This window comes from Lissotriton helveticus, chromosome 5_1 (genome assembly GCF_964261635.1).
Source record: "Lissotriton helveticus chromosome 5_1, aLisHel1.1, whole genome shotgun sequence".
Taxonomy (NCBI): Eukaryota; Metazoa; Chordata; class Amphibia; order Caudata; family Salamandridae; genus Lissotriton; species Lissotriton helveticus.
This window is the reverse complement of record NC_136065.1, coordinates 2,028,246,083-2,028,261,607: the sequence shown is the minus strand read 5'-3', so window position 1 is coordinate 2,028,261,607 and position 15,525 is coordinate 2,028,246,083. Positions and strand designations below refer to the sequence as shown.

The window sequence follows — 15,525 nt, the reverse complement described above, 5'->3', positions numbered from 1 at the left end:
AAGTTTAGAGCAGAGTGAGTCAATTGTCATGGGACATCCGGTAACTGTGTATGTTCCACATGGAGTGGTAATTTTGTTGACCAGAACAAAAACTCAGTATCTCACCCCTAGTCGGCTGACAAAATACGAGAGGATTCTTGTGGGTGCTGCAAATGTAAACATTGTTAGGTGCAGTATTCTAAACCCAGCCACCTTACTCCCCGACCCAAAGGATATGGAAGGGGGGGTGGATGATGAGCATGATTGCATTGATTTAACAGAATTCAATACCAAGCCACGTCCAAACATTAAAGAAACACCATTGCCTGTGCATGATAAGGAACTATTTGTGGATGGTTCATGTCTAAGGCATGAACAAGGAGGCCTGAGTGCTGCCTATGCGGTAGTCTCCTTAGAGAAAATTGAAGAAGCAGGTTATCTATATCACATAAAGTCTGCACAAGTAGCCGAATTGATTGCTATGATAAAAGCTTGCCAAATTGGAAAAAACCTACGCATAACAGTGTATACTGACAGTCAGTACTGTTATGGGGTTGTGCATGACTTTGGCCAGCTGTGGCTACAAAGGGAGTTCCTGACTTCATCAGGTACCCCTATTCGAAATGGAAAAGTGGTTCAAGACCTTTTAGAGGCAATCCAGTTACCAAAGGAACTGGCAGTGGTAAAATGTGTTGCTCATAAGAAGAGCATGGACACTGTATCACTGGGAAACGATTTTGCTGATCGAGTGGCCCAGTGGTGCGCCAGAGATCGGTATATCGTAAATCCAAAACGAGGGGGGCCAGGAACCAGCTGCCAACTTCAGGTGTTTGAAGAAGTGCCTACATGGGATGAAGTGAAAGAGTGGCAGCAGGCGGCACCTTGGCAAGAAAGAGAGAAGTGGAAGGAAGATGGGTGTCGACCAAGACGTGTGGATGGTGTCATTTTGGGCCCAACTGGTATGCCTGTGTTACCTAGACACTTACTCAGCACGATGGCGAGATTGATACATGAAGGATCACACATTGGTAGGGACGCCATGATTCTAGTGTTCCAACAGACTTGGTACAGTAAAAAGTTCAGGAAAGTAGCAGAGTCCCTCTGCCAGAGGTGCCTGTCATGTCAAAAGATGAACCCAGGGAAGAAAACTGTGGTCGAACTGGGAAAAATTGGGAGGTCCGGAGGTCCCTTTGTGAGAATACAGATTGATTTCATCACCATGCCCCGTTGTGAAGGGAAGCGATATGTCCTTGTCATGGTCTGTTTATTTTCGAAGTGGGTGGAAGCTTTCCCTACTCCCCAAAATGACGCAAAAACAGTAGCTAAGTGTTTACTGAAAGAACTGATACCTAGGTTCGGGGTTCCAGTCACTCTTGAATCAGATCAAGGCTCACATTTTCAGAATGAAGTGATGGACGAACTCTGTAAGGCCTTTGGAATTTCACAAAAGCTTCACTGTGCATACCGCCCAGAGGCTTCTGGAGTAGTGGAACAAATAAATGGAACTATCAAAAACAGACTAGCAAAATTGTGTGATGCATCTAAATTGACCTGGGTGAAGGCCCTGCCCCTGGTCCTGATGGGACTCAGAAGTGTTCCTGATCGCAAGACAGGCCTAAGTCCCCATGAAATCATTATGGGAAGAGTGATGAGACAAGCATGGGTGCCAGGAAGCAAACTGTTGAGTATTACTGATGATTTGGTGCTTGAATACTGCAAGAGATTGGGTGACCAAGTGCGTTCTATCTCTCGCCAGATCGGAGAAGACGCCATCCTCAATCCAACGACTCCTCTCCACAAACTGGTCCCGGGGGACTGGGTGAAGATAAAGAAGCATACTCGGAAGAGCTGCCTGGAGCCAAGGTGGGGAGAGAAACGTCAGGTGATCCTGGTAACTACCACAGCAGTCAAGTGTGCAGGGGTTCCGCGTTGGATACACGCCAGCCACACTCAGAAGGTACCACCAGACGAGGTGCCTAAAGCAGAAGGACGTCCAGCAGAGGACTCTGCAGGAGCCAGACCGGAAGTAGCTGACGACGTACAGCCCAGTACCAGTCGAGCTGCAGAATCAGCAGACGTTGGCCCAAGAATAGTTGATAACGAACTACCAAGAGCCCAGCCTGCTGAAGGGGTCCAAGAAGCTGAGCCAGAAGTAGCTGAAGACGAGCTGCCGAGCATATGGCCAGAGGAGTGGATTCCATTGATTGATCTCACTGAAGACCCCATTCGAACAAGTGAGCGACTTCGGGAAGGTAGAGAGTGGACTAGAGAGGAAAAGCAAGGCACAGGCGAAGAACCTCAGAATCTTGAGATGCACATCAAAACTGAGGAAGGAGAAGGTCAGACAGGGACAGAGCACGTGATTGATACAGAACAAGTGAATGCTACAGAGCCAGTGCCCGATACTGAACAGGTGAAGGATACAGAGCAAGTGATTGATACTCCTCCACTGACTCCTGATATCGGGAAGGGACAGACTAGACATAGTGTAATAGTTCGGGCAGAAGAAAGTCCAGAGATCGAAGTGCTCGAACAGGGTCAGATAGAATTAGAAGAACGTGTTCAGGAAACAGAGTCAGAGACACTTGAAGAGCAAACACATAATTTACCTGAACAAGGCCAGATTAGTAACCAGGCAGAAGAAATAGATGCGAGCCCTGGAATTAGTCAGATAGAAGAAGAAGAAACTGAAACAGAATTGCCAACAGTTAATGAGAACAAAAGGGCAAGAGAAGGAAACGAAGTCCAAGTACCAACTAAAAGACTTAAGAAAAGAAAGCATCTTGAGCCTAGATTCGTAAAGAAATTAAGACTAAGGATAAAGACGGTAGAAGAAAAACGTGCAGAAGAAAGGAGAAGTGCTCGCATAGCAGAGCAACAAGAAGGTACTTCCAAAAGAAGGAGTGATCGAATAAAAAGACAAAACAAGAAGTACAAGTCACCTGAATGGACACTTGTGTTGGAAGAACTTGAAGATCTTGATATAACCGACGTAAGCGACGGAGAGCCCGTCCCTGAGTACTCTGACGAAGAAGAAGACGAGCCACCGTGAATTTGCACAAAGTAAGCTACTCGTGTAAAGTCACAAAGAGGGGTTGAGAAACTTCTTCTGGAGCCGAAATGTCTGATTCAAACGTGAATGGTAGACCTAGTCGCAGCTGTTGCAAAACTTGCTGCAAGGTATGTGTCTGTAGTGTAGTTGTCCTGATATTAGTTTGGATAGGACTAACAATTTTTATTCCCTTTGCTGTAAGTAAAGATACTAATATTGTCCCTACTGAAATTGTAAATACTGACAGTGAGGAGCTGACAACACAGAGTGTAGCAAGACATGAGAGAGCACTGAGACAAACAAATCAAGACTTAGAAGCATCAGATGAGGGAGGACTACATTATCACGGAGTTAAGAATAAGACACACTTAAATGTTTTCGCAAACTTGTTAATACACTATGTAGAGACTATGGAAATTGAAGATTGCTATGTCTGCATGAAGCTACCTACCTCTGTAGCTGAAGGCGTGACATACCATCACTTGCCGTTGACATATGGAATCTCCTGTAGTATTTTAGCTAGTTTATTTTACAAAAGAGGACCGTTACAGTACTATTACTCTAACAATGACGTGATCTTTTCTGAGCTTCCTATACGTGGGAACTTGAATCCTGTACATACCAAAAGTGACGTAATACGATATATGGGAGACTATTTTCTGACTATAGGTAATATCGACATAGCTGACGCACACAGAGATAACTTGACCTGTTCTTTGCGTGAGCAGGAAAAGATGTTCCTGAACATGGCAGAGAAAAGGAGAATTAAAATACAAAAGAAGGCTAATGACGAAAGTCAGAAAAGGCCGAGATGGGCAGAGAACATGGAAGGCACCTCAACTGGTGGGGCGGGTCCTGCTCTGTTGCTGGATTTTGAAAAGAAAGGCAAGCTATGTCTTCACCGCGAGAAGACTAGCTATTATAATAACATTTTCATTGGTTCCAGTGAATGCGAACATAATTACAAGGTAATTGGAGGTTGGGGTTTCAAAAATGGGTCAGAGCCTGTGTTTCCTGGAATTTATTATATTTGTGGGGACAAGGCTTATTTCAAATTGCCGGATCACTGGTATGGAAGCTGCTATTTTGGCATTGTCTTCCCGAAAATATACCATGTGAATGGAGTTGCAGGAAGCAGTGAAAATACTAATGGCTTAGTGCGTAGTAAAAGAGAAAGTATAGGTGAAATTATGGGTAGTATTTTCAGTGCATTGATACCTGGAGTGGGAGTGGTTCTGAACACTCACAGAATTTGCAAATTGTCCACTATAGTGGATGTGTTGTCTACTGAGACAGCTCATGAATTTCTGCTGGTCAATACCGAAATGGTTGCGATCAGATCAATGGTTTTGCAGAATCGACTTGCTCTTGATACCTTATTGGCGAAAGAGGGCGGAGTCTGCCGGATGTTGAAGGCGCAACATTGTTGCACTTATATTCCGGATAAAAGTGTACAGCTCAAAAGATACGTGAAAAACATTACTAATTTGGCAAAGGAACTCAAACCACTCGAGGTTGATAGTGCCTGGAAGAGACTGGTAGATGGTCTCTCAAATGTAGGTCATTGGCTTGCTAGCGTAGGTAAAAGCTTATTGTTCAAGGTGCTGATGCCAATTGGAATTATAGGTCTCATCCTATTTTTCATATTTGTCTGTTGCAAATGTCGTAAGCACACCAGAAAGCATGAAGTGAATGCAAGAGGGGTGAAACGAAGTGTGGATGAGCTCGAATTAGAAGAAGTGAATAATCAGATCTATAAAAAGGTGAAGAATTCTCACCCTACCAAAACTGAAAGAGAAAAGCTGGAGCGATTGCTGGAAGAGATAGAGCTGTATAAAGTGTGAGAGAAAAGTTGGCATCTGGTTCCATTTATTTTGTGATGATAGTAAATATCATCAAAGAGGGGATTGATGAAGCAAAGCTTCGCATATTTTGCGACTTGCTGTATTCATGAACCTCGTCTGTGTGTAACAAGGTAATAATTTGTACGTCTTACTAACGTTATTTTATGTTTAAACGAGGTTCCCCGACGCTTGCATATGTGTTTTACTAAAATAATTTACTAGAGTCATTTAAAATGTCCGCCGCTTGTATTTAGTTACTGCGCATGCGTCAGTCACACTCACGTGTCCTGACGTATCTGCAGAGTTGGAGGGAAATTTATGCGCATGCGTAATACATAGCTTTGCCAATAATGTGGTACTGCTCGTGCCACTGCTCTTGTGTCTGTTGATATGTAGCTAACATTTAGACTGCATAAGTATATTTCTTAGTGATAAGTTGAACGTATAAAACCTATGATGTGTTTTCATAATGTTATTTCTATGTGTTAATTTGTTTCCGCTTACTTTTCATGTACCGCGGGGAATGGGGGTCTGACTGCACCAAAAGCCATCTTGGAGGTCCCTTCTACGCATGTGCGACTTTCTGGGGCACCGACAACCTTGGCTGATGGAACACCGCCAGTTGGCAGTGATGGGCAAGATGCTCCTGAGAACTGACCTGCAACCTCAGCAGGACGGAGTCACATGTCCCTATTCCGAAACAATGTTATATCTCTATTGTATTTCTCTGCAGTTTCTCATGGGAACCCCAATCTCGCTAGGCGGTACCCAGATATGTAAATGAAGCATCCAAATAGTGTGTTATGATTGGTGTGTTACCCAAATCCTACCTTTGGACCAATCGAAATTGGGGATTCTGACACTTTGCAACATTTGGGGGGTGGTACCCTGTCCCAAAACAGTATATCTACCCTGGGTTCACCTAGGGAAATTGTCCGACTTGTCTGGTTTAGCTGACCTGTCACTGACCCATCGTACTCAATAGGTGACTGAAGATACAGAGCGCTGCGGAGCACTCTGTCCGAAAATTGACCATAGACTAAGGTTTTACTGAACCTTAAAGTGCTGCCGAAGCACTTTGCTGGGAGTTCGCTGACCCAATCGGGGTCTTGATCGATAGCTGCAGAGAGGGTGGAGCGCAGGCGTTGCTTCCAAACTGCGGATGCGGTCCTGTCCTGAGCGGTCCTGTCCTGAGGGTTTGCTGTCCTGTCCTGAGGTCCTGTAATGATTCCTAATCTGAGGGTATCCTGTCCTGTCCTGGGTGTCCATTCTGCACCTGCTGTCCTTTGAGGGGTATCCTTCCTTGAGGGTTTCCTGTCCTTAACTGACCCGTGGCCAGGGTTTGGTTTCCACACCAATCTAGGTAAATACTGCTCTAAATTCTTTAAACTTGCACCTTTCTATTTTTCTGACTTTTGCTTCAATAAAGAGACATCTTGCATATGTTGATTTTTCCATGCTTTTGCCGCAACTATTGAAACGAGAAGTCATTTGCATATTTCTTGATATGTTCCCATGTTACCCTACCTTTTAGAAATCATATTTTGCATTGCAGTTTGTCATTTCCTGATATGGTCTAGAACGGCCTTACTTAAATTTTCTAAAGAGTTTTTGCCTTGAATGCATAGCATTTTCCCTTTGCATCTCATATTTGCATTTAAATGATTACCCTGACTTTATTTCTCTATAGTTATGTACTTTTCATTATCTTAGTTATTGATTGCCTTATTCTTGTAAGTTTGATGCTTGATGAAAACGAACTTTAGATAAAGCTTTTAAAACATCCAGTTGTCCGTGGTCATTTTACAACAGTATTGAATGTCATTTGAATTTGCATTTGCTGCCTTTCCTTTTACAGCTAGGCCCCTGATCCGTTGAGGTCATAGGTACCCGTGTCGGTGGATGGTAAGTCGGGTACTCTGAGTAATAACAATAGGGAACACACACAAATTGGTAGCAGCCCGTGAAGTCGCCTGGTCAATGAATAGTGTGAATTGAAAGTATATGGGCCCTGAAGCCGGAAACGGCGAAATCATTGGCTGGGTGACCTCGCGCGCTCTATCAGAGCCCCTGCATCTCCACTCTGCATATTGCTAGAAGAGTCAGCCCCCCCACTGAAATTTTTCGTAGCCCCCTCCCCATGTGAGTGTAGATACACATGGTATGCGTTCAAGGTTAACGCACTCAGAGTGCATGTGGGAGACTCCGTTAATGCAGACAAACTCCCTGATTATAAAATGCCCTAAATTATCTTCGGCCCAACAAGTACTCTAGTGCCTGTGAAACATTAACAGTTTTTCAACACTGTTACAAGTGTGAACAATAAATATCCTTTTGTCCTCTGAATTTATGATTTGCACTGATGCATTCTGAAAAGAAACGGCTACAATTTGCCGGTACTCTTTGCTTTTACACCATGCACCTACATGGTTCCTCGGTCTGCGCCCGGATGAATTGCAAATTTGTGTGATGCATGAGGCCATGGCTGCTGCGCTCAAGATGCACACCAAAAATGTAAATCTGCGCGTGGGTAAAGATGCTTTTTGCGCTTGCAGAAGGTGAGTTGTCCCCTTTGAACCGGAAACTAGGCTAATTTCCACATGGCTGGTCCCTGTCTGTAATGTAATGTAAGAGCTAAAAACGACAGAATGGAACGGGGACCACAGTCATTTCCATCACCTTTTTGTGGTTGTGCTCTGCGCATGACACCCCTACCTGATTTGAGTGAAACCAGTGACCATCACTATTCTCATTCATTCTGTGACTGCAGATAAAATACCACCCTGCCATTCCTAGATCATGAAGAAACAGAAATTGCCAGCTGCATCACATCCTTATGCGTGCTAAACAATGTTTGAGCCTTTCGATCATTTTTGCAGGAGAATGGGTCGTTTGCAGTGTTTAAAATGGAAAACGAAAAGTGCCAATACTTACTATCACACAGTACCTGGTTGCTACCTAGAACTGCCTGGACTCTCCTTTTAAACATATTGCTCGTGCTCAGAGAAGTACAGTACTTGAGTACCCGCCCAATTAAAGCACTGCTTGTATGAGAAACATAAAACATTAAACATGCTAATTCCCCAGCAGACCATTTTAGCTCTAGGCTTTGTGATGATTTTTTTTCTCAATTTCTCCAACTTTACTTTTTCCACTTTTAAACTAATTGTTACTTGAAAGCCCTATTCCCTTGAATTGGAACATTACTCCCTATTCCCAAGAATTGACCATGATTTTACACCCGTTTCCTATGAATTCATTGTAAACTCTTTACACATTGGCATTTAAGCCCTGTTCCTATGAATTTCACCTAAACCCCTTTCTTAAGAGTTGCTATTAAACCCTTTTAATGTTAGTTGCCACTTTATACCCAAATCCTGGGAATTGCACCTGGACACTCTTTTCCTGTGAATTGACATTAGACTACATCCACGAATTGCCACATTAGACCCTTTCCCTTTGAATTTCTTCCTTATACCCTGTCTAGTAACTTGGCAATCTGGACCAGAGGGCCTGGGATACTTTGTAGACAGTTGCATTGCCTTGAGGCAACTACATTGAATGTATCACGATGAGCGGCTGAAAGGTAAGCTGAGTAAAGTTAATATAGCTCACATGATGGGAAAAGGCGAGTTCCTGAAAAGTAGCTACCATTTGCAGAGCTAAAGAATCTGAAGATTCCCCATACTTTTCTTCCCACACCATTTGTGCCCCTACCAAACTGTATTGTGTTTCTCTGGACCAAGAACCCTCCAGTGGTGCCGGTTTGCTTGTTCTTTTCATCTCGTAGCAACTTCTGGCTCAGTAGCCCCTGGGGCACTTTTGTCTAGTCTACTGGCCCCTATTTGTCTGGGGAGAAGGTCCTGACATGGTTTCCTTTCTGCCTGTTCAAACCTTGCCCAATTGGGATCTTCCAGGTTCTATGCCACCCCCAGGCCTTGTGGAGTACCCCATGGCTCAGTCCTGATCTCCATCGCTTTTGATATCTAAAGTGGGCTGCTTGAGGCTGTAAGAGTATGGATATTCCCATCCATTACATACTGAACTCCAGACCCATTCTCCCTCTGCGTGGGAGGGAATGCCGGGGTACGAGGGAGTGTTTACAATTATAATAAAAAATAAAATAAAAAGTTATGCTTACATGCTGCCGGACGCCTCCCGCGTTGCGCCACGGTGCTGGGACTCTGGGGCATGGGGATTGGCCTGAGCGGACTGGAAAGACGCTCCACTCAGGTCAGGGAGTCTGTGGGGTTTCTCTAACCCAGTTGTTCAATACAGCGGTTAGAGAAACCTAAGTGTGCACGTGTGTTGTGGTCGGCCTGAGATGGCCGTCCAAACAAACGAGTACTTAGGAAGTGCACCTAGCACTCCTCCTCCCCCTCCCAGGCCTCGGCCCGCCCCTCACTGTACATGCTGGCTGAGCCAACGGCTTAAAAATAAAACAATATTGAAATATATTTTTTCTTTTTTTGCTGCTGGCTCTGAGACAGTGGGGCTACGCTCCTCCACTATTGTAGAGGCCACCCCTGCATTTCCCCAGAGGTACAACTAGCTCACTACTTTTATGGCAACTTTTCAAAACCTTTTCACGACTCCCTTCAAAGCAACCCTTAACCCCACCAGGTAGGCCTCTCCCCCTCAGCACAGCACAGCCTGTGTGTCCCCTGCCTCAGCTCCCGCTGTTGAGGAAGTTCGAGGCCCTCCACCACCCGCAGGCTACCACCTGCACCTCATCCCTGGTGGCCAGTGGTAGGCCTTAGGTTTGTTTGTCATTTGTCATTCCATTGTATTGCACTCTCTTGGTGTCCGTGACTGCTATTGTCTGTCTCCCCTTCATTGCCCCCTTGATCACATAGAACAGTGAGCTATTAACTGTCATCTAAGAGCTGCAATCAAACTGCAAGGTATAAATTAGAGATTATATTCTTTCACCCAGTGTTTGATTATCCTAATGTTGCAAAGGGTGTTCATATAGATAAAATCAACTCTGATTATTAAAGAGTACCCCCAACCATGGTATTACGTTCTAAATTCAGAGTTTGTGTTTCTCCAGACAAATCACTATTAAACTATACTGCTTACTAGTATAGTGCCATGTGACTACTACACCATGTAGTACTTTTCCTTCTGTATTTCCTAGAGAGTGATTTACACACATATGATTGAATGTCTCTCTGTAATGTGTGTGATGTAAAGTGCTCTGACACCCTACACTGGTATCAGTGGCGCTGTAAATCAAATCAAATGCATCTGAGCGAAAAAGTGGTGATGGAGACTCGAGGGGCACTGTTGAAGGGTGGTAATGAGGGAATCCATGGAGCAGGGAGTCATTTGGGGCACCAACAAACATTGTCCCGCATAGCTTCCACCAGCGCTAAATCCAGCCTTGCCCTTGAGACCAGTCGGCTGCAGCTATTGGTACCTCTATTGGCCTTGTTTCAGCAGTAGCAGGTGCAACTCACCAGGGTTCAACGATGCAGGATTTGCACGCACACCAAACTTAGTTTACAAACATCATGGTCTTTCTGCTTCATGCACAAGCACTTTAGGCATGTGCTGCCTGCTTTGGGGCCACTGGAATTATGTAGGAATGGAGGATAACATTATTCTGCAGTGTTGACTAACTTATGCAGCAAAAACAAAAAGCTGCAGAGTAATAATGTATATTTTCTTTTACACATGCTAACAGTCTGCAAACATTTTGCCTTATTAGTAGCAGTGCAACACACAATTGCAGCAGTGAGAAGCGTGATCAGTCAACCTTTGCAAAGGGCTGTCCACTTCGCAGAAACACAAGTCACGTTTGTTTGTAACTTTTGATCCGTTTGAGCTACAAAAAAATTATTAGTTAAAATCATCAAATTATGCAGCTGGTGGTGCATTATCTGGCAAATATTGCAGAGACATAATTGTATAGAAAACATTTGCAAACTAGGATATTTTGCCATTCATGTTTGAACTGCACTTGTGGAAAAAGGGAGAAGTGCTGATGACAGAAATTCCATGGCTCAGAGACAAATGGCTTGTGATTTCACTTTTAATCGTATTTGGGACATTCTGTTATTGAAAACAAATCCCACTTTGTGAATGTATTTTAATGTCAATAACTCATATTAAACCTGAAAAAAACGTGTATCTATTGGCCGAATTAAATAACGTAATAAGCTGCAGCTGGGTAGTGAAATGCCAAACAAACACTAAAAATTTGAATGATTTGCTCTTTCTGGCCACACCTCTGACTCCGCCCACTGAGCTAATCCTCGGGTTAGTCCCGCCCCCTGACCTCCGCCCACAGTTCCCCTACTTTCTTCCCCCCACTTCGACCACTGCCCTTAGATCCGTCCCGGGATTCGGGGGTTTCGGCTGCCATCTTAGATCACACCGGTATCAGCCATGGTCGAGAAACTCCGCATGCAGAGGGTCCCGGGGCAGCAATTCACTCCCCGCACACGCCGCCCTACATCAGCAGCCCAGGGATGTCTCTGACTGCCGATTCCGCTGTATTTAACCACTGAAAATCATCCACGGAAAGCGCGCGGACTGGGAGCCGAGACGGTCTACGTCCGCTCGGCCATCTTGCCCGGCCACGCCCCGATATTCACGTTTTTAAAGTGCCCAATGTTAGATACATTTTGGGGTGCGGTTATTGAAGGTATGAAAGCCATGTTCACTTTTAAAATTCATTTTGTTTTTTTTTGGTATCTTCCCGAATTATGATTTGTTACCTCGAGATGTCAGTAAATTGTCTTTTTATTTAATTGTACTTGCTCGCAGAGAAATTTGTAAATGTTGGCTTAAAAGCACCGCACCGACTTTTTCAGAAGGTAGGGAAATTGTTGCATGTGCTCCAGGTCCAATGTCCAGCCCAAAAGGTCAATTAATGTTCCCAATCCACATGTATAACCATATAATAATCCACTGTTTCATTGTAACATTCAATTTTGCCCGATCCTTTAAGCATTTGCTTATTTCACTCATCCTCCCTAGAATTTCAGCCTGTATTCGCAGCCTCTTGCCCCTTTTGATCAATAATGTGTGGGGCTCAATCCTCCATGCAATAGTTATTTATATTGGTGTCTGTATATGCTGAGTAGCTGTCACTTTTTTTAATCCTCATGCCGTCTATTCTGTCTTTGTTGAGTCCCATTAAATGATAGCAGCATGTATGTGAACACGTTAGCAGTGGGTCTTGGCAACATTCATTTTCTGGTGCCTTTCCACCAAGGCATAGTTTATGTAGGGTTGGTTTGTATCTTTGTGTTATAACAAAAACAGGACAGAATGCGTGCCAAGTGACAGCGAGCACCTTGCTTGGAGCAGAACCTGTTTGCATGCTTGGTTTCAGGAATGTTAGATGACAACCAAGAGTTTGGTAGCACCCTCATCTGAAGCATAAAGTGCTTTCTCGCATTCTTCTCTACCATCTAGGAAGTCAATGTGCAATGTTGCACTGCTTTGAAGGATTTCAGTTTCTAGTAACATACCTTTTGCCTATTGAAGTACTTTTGAGGTCACACGAAGCCTATGGCTTTTATATTTGGACACTGGCGATCCCGTTGTGTTCCACCTTAGATACTTAGCATTGCCACCCTAAGGCCTTGGAGGATGTCCGGAAGAAAATAGACTTATAAGAGCATCCATGCTGACAGGGTCGGCCTGACCTATAGGCAACGTGGCAATGCCAGAAGGGCTGGTCTGACAGGTCAGTGCGTGGGCTGTTTTTGTCAGTTTGTAGTCTTGTGTTATGGTCTGTCGATTTCCATGATATTACTACACCTTTTTGTCTAGATCATCCACAAATGCATGCACTCTCCCAGACCTTGCAAAACACCCATACAGGGTGTCTTTGCAAGGTCAAAACTACCCTGATATGGAAATGTGGGCCATTTTGTAAGAGATGTGATTCACTAATGCACCACTTTTATTTTGGTGCCAGAGCCTATTTTGTGTCCCAATCCGATCCTACATGCTTGCTGACACTCTTATGTAGGTAATGATTAGGTTGATCTAGCTTAAGGGTGATCTAGGGATCAGTGGTGAGTTCGCCCAACAGTTAACACTTATCATAAAAAAGCTAGAGCCGTCCTATTGGTGGCTTCAGCACAGTACAGTTTTGTTTTTTAGAGCTCATTAACGTAAGCTCCCAATCATCTCTCCCCCTCTCTCTCTCTCACACACACACCTCTCTTGCTGTCTCACACACTCTTCCCACCTCTCTCACATGGTTTACTTCAGGTCTTTGAGCACCATTTCTTTTCTGTGCCCTTTCAAGAGTTCCGTCCCTCAAACCCACGCTCTCCTTCTCTTCTTAGGGAGTCTTCTGTGTACACAGTTGCACCGTCTTTATGAGTCTATGGCCTGTTTGCCCCTTCTTTCCCTCTTTCTCACATACTCTGGTGGGTTCATTCACCACTTTGTGCACACATTGCCTATCCCTCTTGTTCTTTCTATCTATCTATTCTGTGCAGCTTTTATCCCAACTATTTGCCATGCCACATAATTCCAATTTTCTATTTTTTTGTCTACCTTTGCAATTTTCAAAATGAGAAAAACACAATAAATGTGCACAATGTAGCCTGTATTTTTATATATGAAAGTGTATTTTAAAAAATAAGCTGTTATGTGGTAAATCCCATCTATAGGCAAATCTAATATATTTATGACTTCAAATGAAAGAACATTTCCTTCCTAAATATCTCTACAGGCCTATATTAATTTGGAAATGTAGTAAATATTCTCAGGTGTTGATTACCCATGGATCGGACCATATTCAATAGACATCTTTACCAAAGAAAGATATTCAGATCTCTCTCAAGGACGCCTAAGAAACAGTCTTCCTGATTTAGAGGAGTCCCCAAATACAGACTGGAGAACACATTTATTGGCATTCCTGAAGCCTCCAGAGAGCCCAGCACATGAGGGATCTTCATTTGAAATGTAGTGACCTCTCAAGGGTCTCTTACTCATTGCAAGCAGTGCAGTCTCACAATGCAGCTTTTCCCATCATAATGTAACTGCCACCACTGACTGGCACCATTGCTCCCCCATTCTGGCTGTTGTCATTCTCATAATGTTCTCTTCCCTCGCTCTGCACCACTCCCAAACGCATTCATAGGATGTTTACACTCCCCTCCTATCCACCGTCACAGAACAAGGACAGCACTTTCCATCACACTTGCTTGTGTGGAGTCTTCTTCGCAGGATGCAGGAGCGTGGGTGCAATGCACAGGTTTCTCTACAATGAACAATTCTTCCTTATATGGTCTTTGTCTCACAATCTGATGTTAGTTTACCTTTTAATTCCAAGAGCTTATCTTGCAAGGAGGCATGTTCTCCAATGCTCTTCAGAGCCTGCTCCACAGTCACATCTTCTGGAGGTTTCTGGGCCTTCACATTATTACAGCTGTGGATGAGAGAGCAATAAAGTAAATGTCCCTCAGCATACTGTCCTCATTATCACTGTATCCTATCTTCCACACCAAAGTGTAGTATACTCTGCACTATGTCACTGTCACCTGAGTTTGGGTTTCTACTACGAATCTCATTGGTCTTTGAAGAGACTTTTCTCTGGTAGTGGATCAGTCAGTGGTTACCAGACAGGGTCTGAGGTGGGGCTTTAAAGTGCACTTCAATTGGATAAGCGCATCACTCTCCAAAGGAGGTTCTGTCTAACTTTCAAGGCCTGCTGCTCGAGGTAGTAGTAGGTTTTCAGCTCGGATATAGTCTGCTACTGTAATAAACTCAAGGTCCTGTCAGGGCTACTTTTTGTAAAAAAAAGAAATGTAGTGAAGTCAGAAGTTGAATATTAAACAAATCAATTACTAGCACTTTTTGGGTCAGAAGTTTGACCCACAAAGAGTTTTGTTACTCTTGACTTAGGCTCCCAGGTTTCCCTTCTTACCAATTTGTACGGATAAATACTGACAGAATATAATGTGCAGAAAATGGGTATCTTTTGAGTGACATGCTGTTATTCATGACTTTCAGGCCAGCAGCCGAGCAGATTCACAGCATGGGAAATTTCAAAGCTGGTTGAGATTTCCTTAAATCAATGCATAGTTCATTGTATATTTGTTGTATAATGCTAAGATTTTCATATAGGTGTATCATTTGATTTTATTTGGCTATTTAATGTATTTAAACCTGACAGGCATCAAAGTAGGATTGCATATTTATTTATTGGTAAAATAAATGTGGAAATATACAAGTTCTGACTTAATTTATTCACAAAACACAAAATAAATATGGATAAATACTAATAAGATGGCCACAAAATAAATATGGAATTCCCAATTCCTTCACTTTGACTTTGTTTACAGTCCCCAGCCAAAAAAATAAAAGGTGCTGGAGAAGTTGTTACTGCTAAGGTATGTCTGCCTTTGTCCAGTTCCTCAGGAAATGCAATTAGGCACAACTCTGTAGGTTTGATGCAAGATCACTAACAATCTACAAAATTCCAAAGGTTTTATTGTATAAATCGGTTTATTAGGATACAACACATGACCATCAAAGACAACTCCACTGCTAAGAGGACTCATAAAAAGAGGAAGCAAAGTGTTACATCCCTACAATTAGATGTTTTAAGTACCATCATTAGGTTTAAAATGTAAAGAGGTACCCCCTGAGGCTAAATTGTAGGTCTGGGAGCAA

At 43.5% G+C, this 15,525-nt stretch overlaps 1 pseudogene; it reads right to left on the bottom strand.

Annotated features, from left to right (window-relative positions):
* The window catches only part of LOC144753955 (E3 ubiquitin-protein ligase TRIM39-like), a 487,783-nt pseudogene that overhangs the window by 221,374 nt on the left and 250,884 nt on the right, over positions 1–15,525 (bottom strand).